Genomic DNA, 24,712 nt, shown 5'->3' with positions numbered 1-24,712 from the left:
AAGAAATCACACCCCCCAACCTATCCGCCAGGATTCGGCTAAAAATTTTCAAATCATTATTAATAACAGAGATAGGGCAGTAATTCTGTGGCAGGGAGTGATCCTTATTGGGCTTGGGGATAAGGGACATGTTGGCCAGGAGCATCTCCTCAGGGAATGAGCCACCCTGGAGTACATAATTAAATAGGGTAACCAGCCTGGGGGCAAGCTGAGGGGCAAATTTTTTAAAATAAATAGCCGAAAAGCCATCAGGGCCAGGGGAGGAGCCATTTTTAAGGCTCTTAATAACAGCTAAAACCTCAGTCACTGAGATGGGGAGGTTAAGCTTATCCGACTGAGTCTTGGAAAGGGATGGGAGGGGAATATTATCAAACTCTTCAAGAGAGGCCTGAGAAGGCCTCGATTGGGATTCTCCGAGCAGGGAAGAATAGTAATCCTTAAAGATTTTTAACACTTCTTGAGGGTGTGAGGTCAGTTGACCTGCAGGAGACTTAATTTTATAAACGTGTGGAGGGCGGAGAGACCGGTTCAGCTTCCTTGGACCATCTCAGCGCCTTCTCCACCTTAGTAGAGAGCAACGCATCTAATTCTAAACGCTTTTGGTCAATGGAGCGTCTCGTGGAGTCCAGCAGCAAAGATACAGGGTTCCTATACAGGCGATCCAGCTCATCAGTGAGCCTGAGTATATCAGATTTATTCTGTTTGCTGCGGGCCGCCGCAAGGCTAATCAATTTGCCCCTAAGCACTGCTTTGTGAGCAACCCAAACAGTAGCCGCCGGGGTCTCAGGAAGAGAGTTAAGGGCAAAGTAATCATCAATGGCTCGGACCAACTCAGACTCAACCACATGATCAGAGAGAAGAGCCTCATTAATTCTCCACATGTAAGGGGAGGGGGATCGAGGCACAAAATTAGTAGAAAATGAGACTATGTTATGATCCGACCAGACACAGCTATGTATGGACGAGTCTTGGGAGTTAGCAAGGATAGCAGGAGTAGCAAAGACATAATCCAACCTAGAATAACTGCCATGTGGGTGGGAATAGAACGTGTATTCTCGGGCACCCACATTGTGAGCCCTCCACGAGTCCACCAGTTGAAGGTCGCGTAGACCGTTAGTCAAAGATCTGGGGAAGGCACCAGAGGCAACCGAGCCCAAAGATCTGTCTAAAGCAGGGTTGGCTACCAGGTTAAGGTCACCCCCAACTATCATGTGTGGTGAGAGAAACTTAGATAAAATTTCAAAAAAGTGAGCAAAGAATGGGGCTTGAGATTCATTGGGGGCATATACACTAGCGATAGTGGTTTCTCTGTTCTGGACCACTCCTTTAATAATCACAAAACGGCTTTCCCTATCTTTGTAGACCCTCTGTACGTCCATAGGAAATGAGTTATGCAAGAATATGGCAGCGCCCCTACTTTTAGAGGTATGAAGTGTAAAAAAGGTCTGTGAGAAGGCCCTGTTAAAATATTGCGGGTGTGAGGAGTGGGAAAAGTGGGTCTCCTGTAGTAACAGGACTTTGGCATTAAGAGATTTATACTGCGAAAAGGCTTTCTTCCGTTTGGAGGGAGAATTAAATCCCTTTACATTATGTGATATGAAAACAGCCATCAGGGACTGGGGAAAAAAAGGGCCAATACAATTTATAGAAAAAAAAGCCTCCTGTGAAGGAGCGCCGCCATATCCATATTGCAACCTGTGAAAACATCAGTAAAAAATCTGTAGAACCCACCGAACCCCCTCCACTCAAAAAAGCATCAGCCCTTAAGGGGACAGTGTAACACCATAGAGCATTAGAACCACATAAGTGACATTTGAAAAAAAATAAAAATAAAAAAAGGAACATAAACAAAAATAAGAGAGTCACTGAGATGAGAAAAAATAAGAAGTAAAAAGACTTGAGCAGAAAAGTAAGACAAGGGATCAGGAAAACATTCAAGTCCTGATAATTGAAATGTAACACCGAGGTACAGAGACCTCAAACCCAGCATGAGTGCAAAAAAGAACCAAAAGCCCAAACTAAAAAACGGGCAACCAGTACCATACCCAGGGGGGGTAAAGTGAACATAGCACCACATAGCTGGGGCGAGTCGCATCATGCGACACCAAGGGACAGCGGCCGAACATTAGAGAGGCTTCAACGTATAGTAGAATATCTTGTCGCGTCGTCCAAGTTCATGGAAGAGTTGTTGGTATATATGAAGAAAAAGACTTATCTCGCCATCAGGCTTGGGGTAAGGCGTCATCGTAGCGAATCCTCCGTCTGTCACGTCTCGTAGGCGGTGTGTGCCAAATTTGCGAAGGTCTGGGAGTCAGCGGGAGGCGACGTATAGCTGCAGCATCCAGGAGACCCAATTTAACTAGGATCTCCTGACCCTCCAGGATGTTAGTGGCCGTATAGGTTGAACCGTTATGAGGGATTTGTAGCTTAAAGGGGAACCCCCACCGATAACGGATCCTGGCATCTTGAAGGGGGCCTTTGATCTCTTTCATAGACCTGCGTCTATCCAGTGTGGCTGGAGAAATATCTGGATAAATCTGGATGGTGTAATTATCAAGAACAATCCTGGGAGCGTTCCGAGCTGCCCTTAGAACTTCTTCTTTAATAAGAAAGTCCTTCATACAGAGTACTATGTCCCTGGGGGGCTTGTCAGCTGGGGGTTTAGGCCTTAAAGCCCTATGGATGCGATCACACGTGAACGCTGAGGCTTCCTTCTCTGGGAGCAGGGATTTGAAGATTTTAATAGCAGAGGGGATCAAATCTGTGACCGTCTCCGGCACCCCCCTCAGCCTTAAGTTATGGCGTCTGTTTCTATTATCAAGGTCCTCGATTTGGGACTGCATAAGGGAGAAGGCCTCTCTCAAAGTCTCATGTTCTCTGCTAAGGTCATTAAAAGCCAAGGACAGCTCGTCATGTTTATTCTCTAGGAGATCTGTCCTGGAGCCCAGGGCAGCAATCTCCATAGAGAGCGTGTGAGAGGTTTTGTGAAGTTCGGTTTGGAACTTAGTAGCCAATCGGGCATACATGGCCTCTAGGCTTGAGTCCAAATCTGCCTTAGATAAGGCAGAGGGGCACTCACCGCTGATCTCTGGTGGACGGGACACTCCGGGAGATCCAGGCACCGACGAACGTGCAGAAGAAAGCGGAGGGGCCGCGGCGCCATTTTGAGTCATGTTGCTCTGTTCCCTAGCGCGTAGGAGATAGTGGGTCAGCGAGGTCTGAGAGCGGCTCCCGGTTTTTTTCTTCCTGGACGAAGGCATGCACAGAAGCCTCTGTACTCGGGGGGTGTCAATAAAAGGTACGGATGACGAAATATAGCCCCCGTGGAGTCGTTTTAGTCCCGCGGTGCACGGAGCTAACTCCTTAGGCTGCCATCCTGCTTGGCGCCGCGCATGCGCTCCAAGTTAGGGATTTTTTTAGGATTAGAATGAGTTGCATGTTTAACCAATTATACATTTGTAAGTTCTGTATATAATTGTATTCTATTTTGTGTGTATTGTACACTGTGTGCACACAGCGCTAATAATGTTTTCATTATATGTTTGCATTCCTGATTAGAATTAGTCTGCCTATGTTACGCCCCTTGCAGTGGTGTATTTAGGTTTTGTGTTGCCCTAGGCCTGACTAAACTCGTGCACCCCCTAATTTTAATATGACCCACCCATTCCCACCCTTTCCTGTCAAGGCCACACACCCATTTTCCAGTGGGGACACTAGTTCCGAGGGCCTTGGAATCTGTCTCTAGCTGAGAACTCAGGTGAGAGGTCCACTGTTATGATATTACAGTCAAAACTAGAAGCAACGCAAAGCCCCCCCCACAGTTGCGGAACGCCGGCCACCCACACAACAACTCATTGGTTGGGGTCTGCCGCCCTAGCCTCCACCATGTGTATGGGCTGCCCCTCCCCTCCCGATGGAGGCCCTGCCAGTATTATTATACCAGCAGTAGTGCGGCTGCTTTATGGGGGCACTAGACCGATCTGCCTCCCAGGCTGGTGCAACACTAAAAAAGTGTAGCGCAAGCCACGGGGACTCTTTTCGTGCTGCCCCCCTGCAAAGTGCTGGCCTGGGCCTTGTCGGCCTAGGCCAAGATACAGCGTTGGCCCCTTGTTACCATAAATGTGCAATTGTAATATTAATGTGATGCCTATGTAATCATGTGTATAACCACTTAAGCCCCGGACCAATATGCAGCCTAAAGACCCAAGGTGTTTTTACAGTTCGGGACTGCGTCGCTTTAACAGACAATTGCGCGGTCGTGCGACGTGGCTCCCAAACAAAATTGGCGTCCTTTTTTCCCCACAAATAGAGCTTTCTTTTGGTGGTATTTGATCACATCTGCGGTTTTTAGTTTTTGCGCTATAAACAAAAATAGAGCGACAATTTTGAAAAAAAAGCAATATTTTTTACTTTTTGCTGTAATAAATATCCCCCAAAAACATATATAAAAACATTTTTTTTCCTCAGTTTAGGCCGATACGTATTCTTCTACCTATTTTTAGTAAAAAAAATCGCAATAAGCGTTTATCGATTGGTTTGCGCAAAATTTATAGTGTTTACAAAATAGGGGATAGTTTTATTGCATTTTTATTTTTTATTTTTTTTTTACTACTAATGGCGGCGATCAGCAATTTTTTTCGTGACTGCGACATTATGGCGGACACTTCGGACAATTTTGACACATTTTTGGGACCATTGTCATTTTCACAGCAAAAAATGCATTTAAATTGCATTCTTTATTGTGAAAATGACAGTTGCAGTTTGGGAGTTAACCACAGGTGGCGCTGTAGGAGTTAGGGTGCACCTAGTATGTGTTTACAACTGTTTGGGGGTGTGGCTGTAGGAATGACGTCATCGATCGTGTCTTCCCTATAAAGGGAATGACGCGATCGATGCGCCGCCATAGTGAAGGACGGGGAAGCCGTGTTTACACACGGCTCTCCTCGTTCTTCAGCTCCGGGGAGCGATCGCGACGGAGCGGCTATAAACAAATAGCCGCGCCGTGGTCCCGGATCGCTCCCCGAGCGGACCCGACCTCCGCATGTAGCGGGGGGGGTCCCGATCGGACCCCCCACCCGCTAATAGGCGAGGACGTACCTATACGCCCATGTGCCTGTACGTGCCATATTGTGGACGTATATGTACATGGGCTGGTCCTTAAGTGGATAAAAACCTTCAATTGCGTCATAATAAAGCAGAACAGTTATTTGGAAAGATGCAGAGTGTATCTTTTTTGTCTGTGTATGTTTGTGCAAAGAAACGGGCAACGTTGAGGGCTGTAGATGCATTGGTCGGCCAAGTAAACCCAAAAGATGCAAGAGTAAAACATTATATTTGCAGAGTTCCTTAATATCCTTGGGCATCATGAAATAGCCAAAGATTGTTAACAGCAGGGATCCTCAAACTACGGCCCTTCAGCTGTTGCGGAACTACACATCCCATGAGGCATTATAAAACTCTGACATTCAGACATGACTAGGCATGATGGAAATTGTAGTTCCTGAACAAATGGAGGGCCTTAGTTTGAAGACCCATGGTTAACAGTATTGTTATCCAGTAAGCTTAGCATTGTCTCCCTCATTTTGAACAGCTGTTGGGGATATAATGTGCAGTAATACTTCACTACTTGGCATATGTGTTTTAGGAAATTACCATAGTTTGTACAGAAATGATCTGGTAAGCACATTTATAAAATTTCCATTTGGGTTTCATTATCCATGTATAACAGCATTTTAGGGTGTATAATACTCGTATGCAATTTGCATTAACTCATTTAAACTAATGCCCAAGGATGGATAACTTCTCCCATTTCCTTGAGAACGCTAGTAACAAGCTGATGTAAAGGAAATTTTTTAATTTGATTGTCTTTGTTTGGTAAACAAGCCACATCATTGTTTCCATTATATAAAATCTGTAACCAGAAGATTTGTTCCAATCACAAATCCTCCCGGCTTCTCCAGTCTGGCACCTTCCCAGAAAATGTTTCTTTAGCTTAAAAGTGGACGAACGTGTGGAGAATGAAAGAAGTTGATGTTCTACGAACCATTTTAGGAATGATTGGAAGAGGGTTGCCTTCAGTTTACTGCTTCACATATCCCGAATGCTGAACGTACATTGTACATGGTGAAAGATGTTTCTATACCAAAGCCACATTGAAGCTATAGTGTAGATGTTGCTGTGCTCTACACAATGTAGACACAGGTTTCGACCTTTCACGTCTGTTGGATTTTGCCCTTTTCCATCCCACAGCTGGACGGTTGAATTGCCTGCTCTGTTTATGGGCAGTGTTAAGCCCAGCTCCTACGAAAGGTTTTATTGTTTAATATTTAACATTTTAAGCCGAGTGGGGATGAGTTACAAGTATGATTTGATTGTTTAGAGTTATCTTGTCATCTTCCTATTTAGTTGACAGGTGTCAGACATAACATGATATAGGAGAAACTTCCTTCAAGTGGAGATAGACAGCAGTTTAACAATATGTTCATACCTTTCTTATGTCTATTAAAGTGGACCTTTTACATGACTGCTCCACTGAAATATAACGTGTGTGAGTCAAGAAAACTGACACATTATTATTCAAGTTGTGGTTTTTCCAGCTTTTCCTTTTCCTGCCCAAATAGCTCCAGTCTGTTTTATTTGGCATCAAGCAGTTTACGTCCTCGGACTTGGACAGTTCCATGAGCTTGGTCTATGACGTCAGCCAGATCATAGCGTCTCTATGAATGGGTGAAGGGAAGCACTGGTCATACGTCGGCACTGATTATATATTTATATATTTTTATATATATATATATATATATATATATATATATATATATATATATATATATATATATATATTCAAATTTGTTTCACTTGGGAGTTCCAAATATCAAGTCCAAACCAGTCAAATAAATAAAATAACATTCTAAATTGTTCATACAAACCTTGCATAACATTTAACTGAATTTACAGTTCCTTCGCTGGCGGTTTTGGTTTTTTTCAGCTGTACTGATTATGTAACTTTACAGAATCACTTTTTACAGTGTGTGCAGGAACACTTAGGCTGCATTCACATTGTAACGCCGCGTATGCGGCGTATTTTGCCGCGATTTGTTTAACTTTTATTTATTTTTTTCACAAATTATTTCCATTGCTGTCTATGGCCGAACGCCAATGCCGCCTGAAAAAAAGGGTCCAGGACTTGTTTTCAGGCGGCAGGCGTACGGCGTTTCGGCGTGAGATGTGAACCATCTCATAGACAGCAATGGAAATTCGCCCCTCCAGCGTATCGAGCGTCGCGCTTCAGGCGTTTTGTCGCCTAGGTGTGAATGCAGCCTTAAAGAATAACTAAACAAAGAACAAACATAAACTAGTGAAAATTGCACTCACAAGCGCTACATATCAAATATCTACTGTGTAATAAATATTTATACAGTATATCACACACCTCCTTGTATTCCAATAAAATGACAGATCTGTCCTTAAAATTATAGCACACGAATTCCAGGTTCCTGCCACTCTCACTCCTAAAGCTGGTGATGGTAATTTGGTAATTCTTAATAAAATACAGTTGCGCTCAAAAATTTGCATACCCTTGGAGAATTGGTTCTAATACAGTATGTACCATTTTTAAAGAAAACATGAGCAGGCAAAACAAATTTATTTTATTACTTATACAATTCATATACAACTGTATGTCATAACATAATGCACAATCAAAAGAAAAAAAAACATTTTGCTAAAGTATCGTCGCATTGTGTGCCTTGAAACCATGCAGCTCATTTTTGTTCAAGTCGTGTCGTATTTTTCTATTTGAAGCAATTATTTTCCAGAGTAGCCTCTAGTTCTACTGAGGTTACCTATGTGTTACTCTTTGTATCCCAAACAATTCTTCTGGCATTGTGGCTGCAATCTTTCTTGGTCTACCTGACCTTGGCTTGGTATCAAGAGATTCCCAAATTTTCCACTTTTAATAAGTGATTGAACAGTACAGACTGGCATAGTCAAGGCTCTGGATATATTTTTCTTGTTCAAGTATTTTATTGGTGATAAAAACAGAATGCAGAGAACATATCACAGTAACATTTTGTGATATAAGAGGATCGGTACAGTTGAAATACAATAAACATGTCCCGGAGAGATTTGTGGCATTAAGATTGGTACAATCATCCACCTTTAAAATGAAGAGAAACCAATCTTGATGATAGTGCACCGTGGAGAGCAATTGCTTTAGAGTAAGAGTGGTTAAGGTTTGTTGGCCCAATGATACCCCAGCCATGGGAGTGTTGCCAGTAGAACTGTGTAACATAATTCATTTGAACTGTAATATATGTAGCCCAGGGAAAAAAAGGGCCTGTGTTTACTGTCTCCTGCCCGACTGTCAGGGTGAGCTTGTGTTGTATAGTAGATGGCAGTCCAGGGAATGATTGGGTATGAAGTATGTTATTGTTATAATAAGCCACAAGAATGGAGAGAGAGAGAGACGCAAGAGGATATTAAGTACAGAGGAGAGGAGTAGAGGTGGAGGATCGTGAGAGGGTAGAAGAAAAAATAGGGGAGGGCTAGCAATCCCTGTGGGAGACTGGGCCATTTAGGGGGTGTTGTGTATATTGCTCCTCGCTCGTACACAGGAGCTTTACCGGAAGTAAAAGTGTATTGTCAAAGTTGGAGGGCAAGTAATGTTCAACCCAAGGACTCCAGAGTTTGTCATATTTAGGGATCCTATCCAACAGTACAGCTTCTATTTTGGCATGAATCATAGCTTGCGTAATTCTGTTTTGGGCTGGGGGTTTTCCAGGTTCTCACTTGGATATCTTTTTATAACCTCTCCCTTCTTTATAAGATTCCAATACTTTGCTACACTGGTCTTTTGACCGTTCTTTTTCTCCATGTGAGAGCTAACAAACTTATTGACTATTTGTACACACACTAATTGCAAATTAAAAAGCCACAGATGTGGGAAATTAACCTTTAATTGCCATTTTAATCTGTGTGTGTCACCTTGTGTGTCTGTTTCAAGGTCAAGCATTCCTAAGTATGTAAACTTTTGATCAGGGCCATTTGGGTGATTTCTATTATAATGATTTTAAGAAGGAGCCAAACAACGATGTGCTAATAAATGGTGCTAATAAATGGTTTCATATGATCACTATTCTTAAATAAGACCATTTTTTGCACGATCAGTCATATTTTCAATTTCATTACATTGTGTCCGTGTCACCAAATGTCCACAGTGGTGTCATTTAATTCCCCGCAAGACTTCAAGTACGCAAAGATGCCATTTTATACTGCCATGCCCTACATGGCAAGGGGGCACCAAATGGCTGCCTTTCATCAATGGTTTTCACTTTCAAGAAGCTTCTTTGAGCATCCGGAAAAAAATAATTGTAAAAAAATATGAATTGCAGCCAATCAGCTATCCACTGCCATGTGGTTGCTGTGCCTTTCCTTTTTTTTAAGGGTTAAGAACATTTTCAGAAAGTACAAAAAATACTATAGATGCACTGTAAGAGGGAGCACATCCACCCAGTGGTGTGTTCTTTGTAGAACTACCATTGTCACCCGAACATGTGTTCTTATTGCAAGATTACTCCTCCTCCTACTCTTGTTCTGGTAGTCTTTCCCCTCACTTTCAGTCCCTGTATCAATGTAGGACAATTAGAAAGGATGAATCTTCCTAGCAGGGACACACGAGCCCTTCCCTCCTGTATCCAAAACAAAAAGTGTTAACTGTGTAAAGTAACCACAAAATAATTTGAGGTTATTTATTAATTTGTTTAAATTTGATTGGATATCACCAGTTTTGTATATGACAATGTTATCATTTTTTTTATATGTAATTCTGTGTCCGTTTTTGCTTGTATTGTTTATTGTAGCCCTGATGAAGGTGGAGTGTCCAAAACCTCAAAACACATTGGCTGTTTTGTACAACTCTAACATGAATCAAGTAAAACTGTTGTTGTGGGATCAAAGTCTTTACTAAATAACTGTAGGCCTGTTGGTTTAACTTCTATAGTCGAGAAGATACTGGAGAGTTTAATAAAAGACCACATAAATTCTTGCTGGGAAAAAAAATATTTTAAGCAACAGACAGCATGGATTCATAAAAGATAGAAGTTGTCAGACCTGATTTCTTTTTTTTTTTATGAGGAGGTAAGTAAAACCTTAGACAAAGGGGTGGCTGTGGACGTGGTATACTTGTATTTTACAAATGAGTTTGACACCGTTTCCTGGCTAGTGTGTAAGGTAAAGTCTATAGGCTTGCAAGATCAGTTTGTAAATGGATAGAAAACTGGCGAAAAGACAACATTCAGTGAGTAGTGGTTAATATTTCTTTCTTAGAGTGGTCTAAGGTTATTAGTGGTGTACCCCAAGGTTCAGCGTTGGAAGCCTTACTTTTTAATATCTTTATTAATGATATAGGGTCTGGGATTAAAAGTACCATTTTAGTCTTTGCAAATGACACCAAGTTATGCAATGGAATAACTTACAGGATGTCTCTAACTTACAAGATAAACTCAATGCATTGTTTAATTGGGCAACTGAGGTTTAATGTTGATAAATGTAGTTATTCACTTGGGGCTAAGAATATGCATACATCATACATAATAGGGGGAATTCAACTGGGGGCATTAATGGTGAAGGATCTGAGTGTTCTGGTAGATCATAAGCTTAATAATCGCATTCAATGCCAAGCTGCGGTTTCCAAACAAGCAAGTCCTTTCTTGTATTAAGAGAGGTATGGACCCCAGAGAGAGAGATCATTTTGCCCCTATACAAATCATTAGTGAGACCTAATTTTGGAATATGCCATTAGTTTTGGGCACCAGTTCTCAAAAAGGATATCGGGCAACTGGAGAAAGTGCAGAGAAGGGCAACCAAACTGATAAGAGGCATGGAGGAGCTCAGCTATGAGGAAAGATTAGAGAAACTGAATTTATTCTCTCTTGAGAAGAGGAGATTAAGGGGGATATGATCAACATGTAGAAATATATAAATGTCAAATCGGCGGCATTTGCCGGCAATGGCACCATCCTAATCGGTGCTGCACCGATTTCAAAAAGTAGTTTCTGTACTACTTTTTGCGATTTTTGTTCTGCGATTTACATTGAAAACTGTGCAGAAACCTGCACAGATGTCTCTGAAATCGCGGCCGAGATCGGGACTGACAAGCGGACGTGAACCTGGGCTAAAGCAGGAAAATCTGGTCAGGGGCATGGAGGTCCTGCAGACACTTTTTGCAATTTGTGAGAGGAAATGCTTGTCTTGGAAATAACTACAGTAGGTGTTTGTGATATTGTGTTTTTAGCATGACAGCATCGCGCTGATTCTCGGCGACATGGTGCCGAGATCTCGCACTCACTGGAATAGTGACAGCACATTCAAACGTGCGCGTCATAGAAGCGACGGGAGATCCGACTTGGATTCCTGCCAATTCTACACGTGTGCGGCATTTGTTATGAATCCTGAGGGGGAAGTCCCCGCCGGATTTTAAATAAAAATTTGGCATGGGTTCCCCCCTCAGGAGCATACCGGGCCCTTAGGTCTGTTATGGGTTGTAAGGAGAGCCCCCCTACACCGAAAAAACGGCGTAGGGGGTCCCCCTACAATCCATACCAGACCCGTATCCAAAGCACGCTACCCGGCCGGTCAGGAAAGGAGTGGGGACGAGCGAGCCCCCCCCCCCTCCTGAGCCGTACCAGGCTGCATGCCCTCCCTTCAGTCCGCTGTGCTGTGACGTCTTCTCTTCTTCTCTTCTCCCGATGTTGACACGCCGGCTCTTCTCGCTGAAATGGCGGGTGCGCTGCTTTCATCGGACCTATATAGGCCTCACAGTCCCATCATACTCTGTACCTACCCATGTGATACCTACCCACGTGGAAGAAGAAGATAGACGTTCAGCGCTGAAGGAGAAGGCACCGGACAGCTGGAGGAAGAACCGGGGTGCGCCGAGTCAACAGCGGAGAGCCGCGAACATAGAAGGAGACCCCCGGAGAGTTTAGAAGACCCCCCGGATAGCGGAGAAGACCCGTCGGGATAGCGGAAGAAGCCCCCCGCCGAAGACGCCGGAGGAAACCCGCCGGGGGTGGGGGCTTTTTTAAAAGCGACCCCCCCGGCGGTGGAAGAGAACCAGACGGCGGCCCCCACCCACCCGAAGACGTCAAAGAAGAAGCTCCCCCTGGTAGAAGACCTAATAAAGAAGACAGGGGGATCCTCCGGAGCAGAAAAATAAATTATTTTAAAAACCCTTGTGTGGTGTGTTTATTAACTTTGACATTTTTCCTACAGGTGAATGGTTAGGGGTACGATGTACCCCATATCCATTCACTTAGGGTGGGGGGCCGGTATCTGGGGGCCCCCTTATTAAAGGGGGCTCCCAGATTCCGATAAGCCTCCCGCCCGCATACCCCGACAACCAACGGCCAGGGTTGTCGGGAAGGGGCCCTGTCCTCATCAACATGGGGACAGGGTGCTCTGAGGTGGGGGGGCCGCAGTGCGCCCCCCTGCCCCAGAGCACCCAACCCCCCCATGTTGAGGGCATGCAGCCTGGTACGGCTCAGGAGGGGGGGGCGCTCGCTCGTCCCCACTCCTTTCCTGGCCGGCCGGGTAGCGTGCTTTGGATACGGGTCTGGTATGGATTGTAGGGGGACCCCCTACGCCGTTTTTTCGGCGTAGGGGGGGCTCTCCTTACAACCCATAACAGACCTAAGGGCCCGATATGCTCCTGAGGGGGGAACCCATGCCGGATTTTTATTTAAAATCCGGCGGGGACTTCCCCCTCAGGATTCATAACAAACGCCGCACACGTGTAGAATTGGCGGGAATCCAAGTCGGATCCCCCGTCGCTTCTATGACGGCTTTGTCTCTATCGCGGCAAGCCAGCTCGGCGCTGGCTCCCGCGATGGGGCTCGTAGGTGCTCAATCTCGCCGAGAAGGGGAGCGAGATTGACACAATATCGCGTGCACCTACTGTATGCTTCCTTTTTAACGTTAAAGGTAGAATAGGTTATTGTAATTTTTTTATTCGAGTCCCCCATCTTTTCTTCCAGAAGTAGTGAGATTGGTCTTTGTAGTTTGTTGTCTGTTTGTTTTTTTTTTTCTATATCTTTGCCAATGCACAGAAGTCCTTTATTACTGGGGTGGCCTAGTTGACTCAATTTAATGTAAATCGTGGCCTTCCAATAAAAAATATTAATAATGTTAAAAAATATGTAATAATGTTAGTGCATCTGCGTTTTCTCTTGGGGCTCATTGAAACTCTGAAGAGTGGCGTTAAGGTGGTTATAAGAATAGCATTCATCATATCGCAAGTAAAGGTTTGCAGATTACCGATGAAATAGTTGGTACAATATGCCTGATTATTATTATTATTTTTTTTTAATACTGCTTGGGAAGGCCTACGTGCATTTCAAAGCCTACGTTTTAATTATTGTTGGAGTATACCATTAAAGGAATTTTTACTGTAAATGTTTATCTAAATTTAGGCCTTTGACCGTTCCTGTAACCCTATCCATAAAGACCTCCAAGAGAGCAGATTAGCTAATGTATAATTGGTTGTCTTGCCATTTCCATCTGAGCAAGTAGATTTCCCTGTGACTTAAATCTGGTTTTCCTATCCACAGTCTTCAGCAGGAACTGTCAGATGACATTAATTGAATTTGGTTCTTTTGTTTCCAGATGTAGCGGAGGAGTGTGGGAGGGAGAGGCATGGCTGGAAATAGAAAGAGGCCAACATCATGCAGATAAAAATATACTGTACACAAGAGGGATTTCAGCTTTCCTGAGACATGCGCCCGTTCCATACATCAAATGAAATGTGAACAGGGAAAGAATAGGAACAAGTACCAGCGATACACACCCATGGAGTTCTTTTCATCCATATGGTGTTCTTAACATGCTTAAGCCTTCATGTCCTTGCTATCATGCAGCCATGGGAATGCTTTATTCCTTTCTAAAACACAACACCTCCTTTGTAATAAATGTGGTTTTGTTAGAGTAGTGAGTTGATAAAGTTTTTACATAACATCCATTACCTATTTTATGTCATTTTGCCTTATACAGGTTTTCTGCATCCAATGGTAATCTTCCATTATGCTTTCATTATCTGTAAATGTTTGCATAGACACAGTGGGGGAGATTTTCTAAAACTATTGCACTCAAAATCTGGTGCAGCTGCTCACTGTAGCTTCTAGCTTCAGCTTATTTAATTACGCTTTGGCATTAAGACCACGTTCACATTGGGCTGATTTGGCATGCGATTTGACATGTCAGATTGCATGAAAAATGCATGCAGGCAATCTTGACATGTCAGATTGCATGCATGTCGATTCAAGCAGTGCTGGCAATGGCACTGCTTAAAACGATGCAACGCCGACTTTGCGGGACCGCACCAATTCCTAAAAGTAGTTTCAGCACTACTTTTGGTGATGATTTCAATAGACATCTGTGCATGAACCTGCACATATGTCTTTCAAATCTCCCCCGAAGTCGGACTGAAATGCTATTTTGAAATCGAACCTGCCCTCTGTGTAAACAAGGGCTAAAACCTGGAAGTTGATTGGTTTCTCTGCAGAGCTCCACCATATTTTGCATGCTCCATATTTAGTAAATACGGTAACCCCTGCAGTTTTCTATGTCAACCGTTCTCACGTGGCAAGATCAGTTTTAATTTAAAGCGGGAGTTCACCCATAAGAATTTTTTTTCAAAAAATCTCCTTAGATGGATGCTCGTTTTGTCTAGGGGAATCGGCTAGTTGTTTTAAAATATGAGCCGTACTTACCATTTTCGAGATGCATCTTCTCCGTCGCTTCCGGGTATGGGTCTTCGGGAGCGGGCGTTCCTTCTTGATTGACAGTCTTCCGAGAGGCTTCCGACGGTCGCATCCATCTTGTCACTAGTAGCCGAAAGAAGCCGAACGTCGGTGCGGCTCTATACTGCGCCTGCGCGGCTCTATACTGCGCCTGCGCACCGACGTTCGGCTTCTTTCGGAAAATCGTGACGCGATGGATGCGACCGTCAGAAGCCTCTCGGAAGACTGTCAATCAAAATAGGAACGCCCAGTCCCGCAGCCCATACCTGGAAGCGGCGGAGAAGATGCATCTCGTAAACGGTAAGTAATGCTCATATTTTAAAACAACTAGCCGATTTCCCTAGACAAAACGAGCATCCATCTAGGGGGAAAAGTTTTATGTACGGGTGAACCCCCGCTTTAAATTTAAATTTCGTACCCACTACTGTTTCACATAGTTTCACATTTCCATCCACATTATCATTAAAGGAAAAAGCATGTGAGCCTCTAACATCTTCAAAATGGGGTCATTAGAGTCAGGTATTCTAAGCAAACCGCTTTTCTGATCATTTCAAGTAGAGGTATGATATGCCCTGTCGCTTAAAAAAATTCCCAATTTTGGATAAAAGTCAAAAGGGTTTTTAATGTTTAGTCTTTCATATTTTATAGTTCCATTTTTAATATTATATAAAATGTCTCACAACTTCTGTTCAAAAAGGCACTAATTATATTAGTTGCTAATGGCCGGAATTGTCCTGCTTTGACTTTTTGCAAAAATGTAGTTATTATTTTCTTAGGACTCCTATTTGCATAATTTTTATAAATCTGGCACTTCGTATTATGCATGTAAGAAAAAAGTCTGCAGTAAACAGAATCTGTTTCATAATTAGAACTGTACTGTTATGCAGTTGATGAGAACTGATGTGATTGAGAGTATTCGCGGGCTGCTGTAAGCTGCTGTATAGTCCATCTTTCATTACAAAAGCTGGGTTTACTGCGGTGCCCACACAATGCTGTTCTTGGTTTCCTTTGTTGTGTCTATATATATATATATATATATATATATATATATATATATATATATATATATATATATATATATATATATATATATACACAGTACAGACCAAAAGTTTGGACACACCTTCTCATTCAAAGAGTTTTCTTTATTTTCATGACTATGAAAATTGTAGATTCACACTGAAGGCATCAAAACTATGAATTAACACATGTGAAATTATACATAACAAAAAAGTGTGAAACAACTGAAAATATATTTCATATTCTAGGTTCTTCAAAGTAGCCACCTTTTGCAGCAGACACATCTCTAGAACTGTTAAGAGGAGACTTTGTGAATCAGGCCTTCATGGTAGAATAGCTGCTAGGAAACCACTGCTAAAGAAAGGCAACAAGCAGAAGAGACTTGTTTTGGGCTAAAGAACACAAGGAATGGACATTAGACCATCTGTGCTTTGGTCTGATGAGTCCAAACTTGAGATCTTTAGTTCCAACCCCTGTGTCTTTGTGCGACGCAGAAAAGGTGAACGGATGGACTCTACATGCCTGGTTCCCACCGTGAAGCATGGAGGAGGAGGTGTGATGGTGTGGGGGTGCTTTGCTGGTGACACTGTTGGGGGTTTATTCAAAATTGAAGGCATACTGAACCAGCATGGCTACCACAGCATCTTGCAGTGGCATGCTATTCCATCCGGTTTGCGTTTAGTTGGACCATCATTTATTTTTCAACAGGACAATGACCCCAAACACACCTCCAGGCTGTGTAAGGGCTATTTGACCAAGAAGGAGAGTGATGGGGTGCTGCGCGAGGTGACTACCTCTTGAAGCTCATGAAGAGAATGCCAAGAGTGTGCAAAGCGGTAATCAAAGCAAAAGGTGGCTACTTTGAAGAACTTAGAATATGAAATATATTTTCAGTTGTTTCACACTTTTTTGTTATGTCTAATTTCCACATGTGTTAATTCATAGTTTTGATGCCTTCAGTGTGAATCTACAATTTTCATAGTCATGAAAATAAAGAAAACTCTTTGAATGAGAAGGTGTGTCCAAACTTTTGGTCTGTACTGTGTGTGTGTGTGTATGTATGTGTATATATATATATATATATATATATATATATATATATATATATATATATATGTGTGTATATATATATATATATATATATATATATATATATATATATATATATATATATATATATATATATAATTAGAGCTGCACGATTCTGGGAAAAATTAGAATCACGATTCTTTTGCTTAGAATGAAGATCACGATTCTCAAAAATGTCTGTCAGGCTATTAAAGGGGGGCATGTGAGGAGTGGACTTAAAATACCGGCAACCACTATCCATTATAATATATTATGAATTTTACCACCTGTGTTCCTGGTTTCTTCCCCTGGATGACAGGAGCAGCTCTGCAGTGCATTCTGGGGCTTGTAGTCCCAGCCCAGATGCTCAGGATCCCATGGTGTTAATGGAGGTGCAGAGCATGTTGGGACTTCTATCACAGGCTGTAATGAACGTGCAGCACATGCTGGGAATTGCAGTTCTATCACAGGCTGTAATGTAGGTGCACCATATGCTGGGACATGTAGAGCCAGTCCAGCTACTCAGGACTCCGGGCTGTAATGGACTTTCAAAGCATGATGGCACTTGTAGTTTGAAGCTGCACGGCATGCTGGGACTTGTAGTTCCAGCCAAACCACTCAGGACTCCAGGCTGCAATAGAAATGCAAAGCATGCTGGGACTTGTAGTCCTATCACAGGCTGCAATGCTCCTGCAAAGCATAGTGGGACTTTTAGTACTATGACAGGCTGCAATGAAAGTGCAGAGCATGCTCTGACTTGTAGTTCTATCACAGGCTGCAAAAGAGGAGCAAGGCATGCCAGAGCTTCTAGTTCTATCACAGGCTGCAATGATTCTGCAGAGCACAATGGGACTAGTAGTTCTATTAGAGACTGCAAGAGAGGTGCAGAGCATGCTGGGACTTGTAGTTCTAGCCCAGCCACCCAGTAACCTAGGCTACAATTAAAGTGCAAAGCATTCATGCTGGGACTTTTAGTTCTATCTCGGGCTGCAAGAGAGGAGCAAGGCATGCTGGAGCTTCTAGTCCTATCACGGGCTGAAAGAGAGGTGCATGCTGGGACCTGTAGTCCCCCAGTGTAAACAGATGCAGGGCTCCCCTCGTGAGGGCCGGTTACCCATGACGGCAGTACTTCTAAACATATAAAAACAGTGTCAGACGAGCCGTGTACACCGCACAGGGTGGCGGATAGGAGCCGCTGTGGGGAGGCTCGACCCTGTCCCTCTATGGACACCATACACATATGGCACCCTCCCCACCCCCACTGATAAGCGGGAACTCGGCTCAGTACCGACCTGATTTCAGGGGGGAATCCAAAAGCAGTGGGACATGGGGGCGGGGCGTAGCCCATGTCAGCGGGAAGAGAGCTGTAGTCCCGAGCAGATGGCATCATTTATAGGTAGATGTAATGATTATTTAAAACGTAGAGCTTCACCACTGACACCCAGGCGGAAGTGAGCTCTACGTCAAGTTCCTATATCCGCCATTTGCGTTCCACGCTGGTTACGTGAAACCGGTGGGGAGATACAAAAATCGCGGGTTATCCAGCCTGGAGATCGCGCGGGGGGTGAATCGAGATCGCGATCTTTTTTCGACTAATCGTGCAGCTCTAATCTATATATACCTGCTTCATTTTCTTTCGGAAATCGTATCAAAAAATTTTAGTACGAATTTCGCACTGTTAGTGGGCTGCAGCAACAGCCAATTTTCGTGCGGCAATCAAATTTGAGGAATCCGACATGTTGGAAATTTTTTTGAAAAACAAACGATTTTCTGATCAATGATGGCAGAATCGTGCGAGAAATGTAATAGAAAAAAAAATGCGCATGTGCAAGAAAAGATTGCCGGCCACAAAAATTATTTTTTGTAGCAACATGAAGGTTTGGTCGGAATTTTGAAAATCAATGGTAGCATCATTGGATCACAAAAAAAAACGAACTTTCTGATTTTGAAAATAAAAGTTGTTCGAAATTTGACCGTGTATGGCCTTCTTTAGGTTAAGAAAATGTGGTTAATGATACAGATCCAGGTGGCTGTGTTTAAATGCCGCAGCTGCTTTTACTACCAACCAACACTGCCTATAGATATAGTACAACAAACTATAGTGTGTTCTCCTAATCCCGGCCCTCTGCTATCCAATTTTCAAACCAACACCCTCCTGCTGGCAGCAGCCGCAATCCACACAGTTTAATTTCTATTCTCCTGCACTCCTCCTTTCTCACTTGCCCTCTGGAACTTATGCTCTGTCTGTAACAAGCTCACCTCTGTCTATGACCTTTTTATATCTCCAACTCTTTAAACCTACTTGCTGTTACTACAGCCTTGTTTCAAGAATCTGATTCTCTTGCTGCCCTCTGTCATGGTAATCTCCACTGAACTCAGCCGGAGCCAGTGGACGAAAGTGAGATGGAATCCTTCTATCCCCACAAAGCACTTTTTTTCAGGTTCTTCCTACACTTCCCTCTCTATCCCTCTTCTCTTTTGAAACTCACTGTAATAGTTTTTTTTCTCCAGTTTCTTTGAGGATTGCTATGATTTATCAGCCTCTAGGAATGGTGGTTTATTTTGTTGGGGACCTTTCTGCCTAACTACCCTATTTTTTCTTCTCTGAATTACCCACTATTATTCTTGGTGACTTTACCTTCCTTTAACCTAGCCTTCATCTACAACTATCGCATCTTCTCCTCTTCCTCTTTTTGTAGAAATCCCTCAAATTCTGTCTTCGAACCCCTTCTATACTCTATCTATACCTCCTTCCTTGGTCAGTTGATGGTTTCCAATACCACATTTGTGCTGACGACACCCCAATCTATCTCTCTTCTCCTTTAGCACACCTTTTCAGTCTCTTTTACAGATCACTAAATTAGTGTATGTAAGTATAAAAAGGAAGTCACTCCACTCCCTAAAACTTAATTTTTTCAAAAGTGAGCTCAACATTTTTCTGAGCATTTATAGGCCTGGCCACCTTAAAGTATAACTAAATGCAAAACTTTTTCTATAGTTTTGTATAAAGCGGAGAGGGATTGGAACCCCTTTTCAGCTTTTTCTTGTGACTTGTGCCCCTTTTGGCTAGATTCACCCTCCCTATTTGTCATGTTTACTTGTATTGAAAACGTAATTAAAAGAAAATCCTGAATTTAGATTTTACCCCAGTACAGTAATGGAAGGGAAAACTTCCAATAAGGACACTATTTCTGGTGATCTTGGTGTCAACCAGGGATTCCCTAATGCCATGTATACACGACCGTTTTTCTTGACGAGAAAAATGCAATTTTTTAAATTGCTCGTTAAAAACGATCATGTGTAGGCTCCAGAGCATTTTTCTCGACGAGAAAAATGGCCATTAAAAATTTAGAACAGACAATTTCTTTCACCGCTCCAGGTGAGTCTCGTAGATCATCAAGGGTAGTTTGAACCACCAGGGTGCCGGCAATGCTGATTGTAGCAAAAACGAAAAAAACTCTGGACAGCCGCACTCCAAAATGACTTAAAATAAAGTTGGTCTTTTAATGTAAAAAGTACATACAGGCACTGCAAACAACAGATACAGATTGGCCGACGCGTTTCACGCTGCAATTCAGCGCTTAGTCATGGCTAACATAGGTTCACACTAAAAATACATATATACCCATACCACCATCATGTGAGAAAACATTCGCCTATGGCGAGACTGGATCAATTAAACAATTAGATAGTTAATTGCATGCATATTAAAACCAATTTATATGGAACAGGTGATGTAGCATATCTTGCAATTAACATGTTAAAGTGAAGAAAAAAAGAGAAACAAAAACAAAATAAGACCATACATATGCCTAGGACATGTGAATAGACAAACCGCACCTATATATATCTTGGGGTCTCCAAATAGGCAAGATAACCATTGTAACTAGTGTATGACTCCACTTAGAGTTAATAAAAGTAATATAAAATAAAATAAAAATGAAAATAAAATAAATAAAATAGAGTTTCGTTTATTGTGTTTTGTGAAAGACACAACTATTATAAAAATATGTATGTAAACACTCCTGTGTGAAATAATGAGTATACCCATCGAACTATGTCCTGGGGGTGAATATTGAAGTGCTTCTAAATCTTTTATATTTTATTTTGTTTTTTATTTTTAATTTTTTATGTGTATCATATTTTCTAGACTATATTTGTCTTTTATTATTAAATTTTTTTAGGTTTTTTTTAAAGGTTTTTTAGAATCAATTATCTAGTGTTTTACTATGTGTGTTATTCTAAACAAAGAATGAAAAATAAAGTGTTAAATGTAGAAGATTATCGTAATCGCAATTGCAATTAAAAAGATAAACTTCTGTGTATTAGTGTTAATACCAATATTTTAAATTTCATTGATATTCTTATATATAATATATCAACTGTGACTTAGTGTTGGTAAGCACATAGTGGAAGTCAAGATGTAATCCATCTATTTTATACGGTAAACCCGAGAAGATTGCCCCAGGTCATGTATATCAGACCAAAAAATGTGTACATATGGAGATTACTAATGTTAAAGCCTCTATGTGTCTAGTTACGAGTTAAAGACATAGTACTCTTATAGTGTGAAGATTAATTGTCGGGAGACAAATACAGGCTCTCCAATACAGAAATCAATATCTAGACCACAGAGGCATGACTCTCCAAAAGGCTATACCAATGTATATGGAGTAAATATCTTTCTCATGAACAGAAAATGAGTATAGAACAAGCTCAAAGAGTTTACCGTAAAAAACGAGAAGGAAAAGAACATCCCCTGTACATAAGGGTTAACAGTAATCTAATGGTTTAACATGATCATAACTAGGTCAAGATTGCGGTCTGGTGTATTGTGTCCATAATACACACAAAATTTGTGTGTATGGACATTAAGTCAACAGTGATATAACGCTGTGAGACACTATAAAAAATTGATATGTCATAGGGACCCTGATCATGACTCTCCAGAAGGCCGGAATGTAAAACCGTTAAGGGCAATGATGCTTGATGTGCATTATCCAGCATATGTGGAACTAAGCTGAAAAATAGATCATGGATTTAAGAAAAATGTGGTTACGATGTATGTTGTAGAGGAGGACACATGGTCCCCAAAAAAAGAAAGAAAGAAAAAAGAAAAAAGAAGAAAAAGAAAAAAAGGGAAAAAAAGAAAAAATGGTGATGGATATAATGTTCCGTAAAATTGGGCTTCAAAGAAGCACCGTTGGAACCGAAAGGGGGGGAGGGGGGGGGGGGGGTTTAAATCTTTAGTATCAAGACACAAATGAGAAATGTTCCCATGTTGTGTGAAATGATATGAAATGAAATATGTGGAAATAAAGATTGAATGTCAATGAACAAAAATATGGTAGACAAAGCAACACAGACACTGCAATGATAACTATGTGTCTGGCCAGCTAGACTGAGTAAAAGTCCATAATAAGTGTATAAATTAAAATGAAATTGACATTCAAAATAAAATGGCCATTACTGTGAATACTCTAAACACAGATATGTGCCAATCCGTCCCCTCTCCCCTCCTAGCAGAACCCCTCTGCATCTCAAGACATTTAATAAGGAACCCGATTGATGATTGGTCTAAATAAAGGTGAAGTGCAGCAAAATGATGCATGTATATCAGACCCGCATGAAGACTGGTCCATCTGTGTTCCAATATGTACCTGTGTTGTGCAGTGTCATTGATACCGCACAACACATGTATTTTAGGCCTAGTGTACTGAGGCAGTAATGTAAATAGATGAAAAACAGTCACTATGTGTGAAATAATATGATATAGGCATGTAGAATGAGGAAAAAAGAAGAAGAAAAAAGGAAAAGAATAGATAATATATGATATAATATGACTAGAGGAATGTGGGAAGAATGAATTAGGAGGGGGCATGTGTCTCCACGAGAGGAGGGAATGAGACAAAGGCGGGGAAGGAAGGCGATGTTCAGTCATGATAATGAGAGACATCCCAGTCAAAGTTGAGTCCCCGCGGCTGTCTGCAGTCAAGATGGAAAATCCAAAAAACTTCCCGTTTACAGAGAAGCTTAAACTTATCTCCTCCTCTGGGTGGACACACTACCCTCTCCATACCCTGTATGGATAAGCTGGAAATATTTTTGTTGTGTAAATTATTCCAGTGTTTGGCCACGTTAGTGTTATGATTCTTCTCAATGTCGTATAAATGATCACTAAGTCTATCCCTTAATCTCCTTATAGTTCTTCCAACATACTGAACATGACAAATACTACACGAGATGACATGAACTACAAATTTTGTGTTGCAGTTGACATACTGTTTAATTTTAAAATCTCTGCCATTGGAACATGACTGAACCGTGTTGCCAATGCCTATTAAAGGACAGTATCTGCACCCATGAGTGCCACATCTAAAAGTGCCAACAAAATCAAGCCATGTGGGGGAGGCAGATTGTGAGACGTATAGGCTGGGTGAAAGGACACCCCCTAAAGTGGGGGCTCTACGGCTTACTGATTTGATACCCTCAGACAGAATAGACGCATAAGTACTGTCACTATAAAGGACAGGTAGATACTTATTAACGATGTGTTTAATCTTATGGTACTCTGTACTGTAGGCTGTGGAAAAAAGGGGGGCAAATCTGTGAGCCGAAGATCCAGTCTGGATGTCCTTTACTCGTTTTTTGGCCAATAATGAATCTCTAGATATAGTGTTAACCCTACGTAGGGCGTTGTTAATGACAGTTGCTGAATAGCCTCTGTCCCTAAATCTAAGCGCCATTTGATCTGCCTCTTTTAGAAAATCATTGGGAGAAGTGCATAGCCTCTTCAAACGTAAAAACTGTCCATATGGGATGCTATTGATGGTATGTATCGGGTGGGATGAGTCAGCTCGCAGCAAAGCATTGCCTGCTGTACTTTTCCTGTAGAGTCCCGTGGAAATACTGCCATTAGCTCCTGTGAGCGTTACATCCAGGAACTCTATGGTGGTAGTTTGTAGATTACCCGTGAATTGCAGGTTCAGCTTGTTGTCATTGAGATATTTCAACCATTCGTTTAAATCTGCAAATTCATCAGATACGATAAGTAGCAGGTCGTCTATGTAACGACAATATAGAATAGTATCTAGGCGGCGGGGGCTGGTATCTCCAAATATGCGGGACTTTTCCCACCATCCCATGTACAAATTAGCCAGGGATGGTGAGAACTTGGCCCCCATCGAAGCCCCGCATCTCTGGAGGTAGCAGACCCCGTCAAACATAAAAAAATTATGTGTAAGCAGATAACGTAAGGCTGAAATAATGAACTCTTGTAGGGCAAGCGAATGGCAACCCGATTGCTGTAAAAAATAAGACACCGCCTGCAATCCCAGATGGTGTGGGATGCTGGAATAAAGGCTGCACACGTCAAAGCTCATCCACCTGTATCCGTGCCCCCAGGGAACCCCCGTTAACTTGCATAGAAGATGCTTGGTGTCCCTAAGGTACCCCGGGAGGACGGATACTAGTGGCTGCAGCTGGCCATCCACCCACTCACCGAGTCGCTCATTGAGCGATCCGATGCCGGCCACAATCGGTCTGCCGGTCAGGGGTGTAAACCCCTTGTGTACTTTGGGCAGATAATGAAAAACAGGTAAAATAGGATGTGGGGGAACAAAAAGTTTGCTGTCAGACTCTGAAAAGATACCGGCAGATACGCCCCTATCCAAGAGACAAATTAGATCTTGTGTGAACTTAGCAGTGGGATTACTGTTAAGGCATTCATATGTGGAAACGTCCAACAATTGTCTCATGGCCTCAGCCTTATACATACAAGAGTCCAGAACTACTACCGCACCCCCTTTGTCAGCATTTCTTATGACAATGTC

General features: G+C 42.3%; 1 protein-coding gene across 4 annotated transcripts in view; it reads left to right on the top strand.

Annotated features, from left to right (window-relative positions):
• The window catches only part of RNF130 (ring finger protein 130), a 453,463-nt gene that overhangs the window by 159,167 nt on the left and 269,584 nt on the right, over positions 1-24,712 (top strand). The gene's annotated exons all lie outside the window — the stretch shown is intronic.

Source organism: Rana temporaria, chromosome 3 (assembly GCF_905171775.1).
Source record: "Rana temporaria chromosome 3, aRanTem1.1, whole genome shotgun sequence".
Lineage (NCBI taxonomy): Eukaryota > Metazoa > Chordata > Amphibia > Anura > Ranidae > Rana > Rana temporaria.
This window is presented reverse-complemented; position numbering and strand designations above follow the sequence as displayed.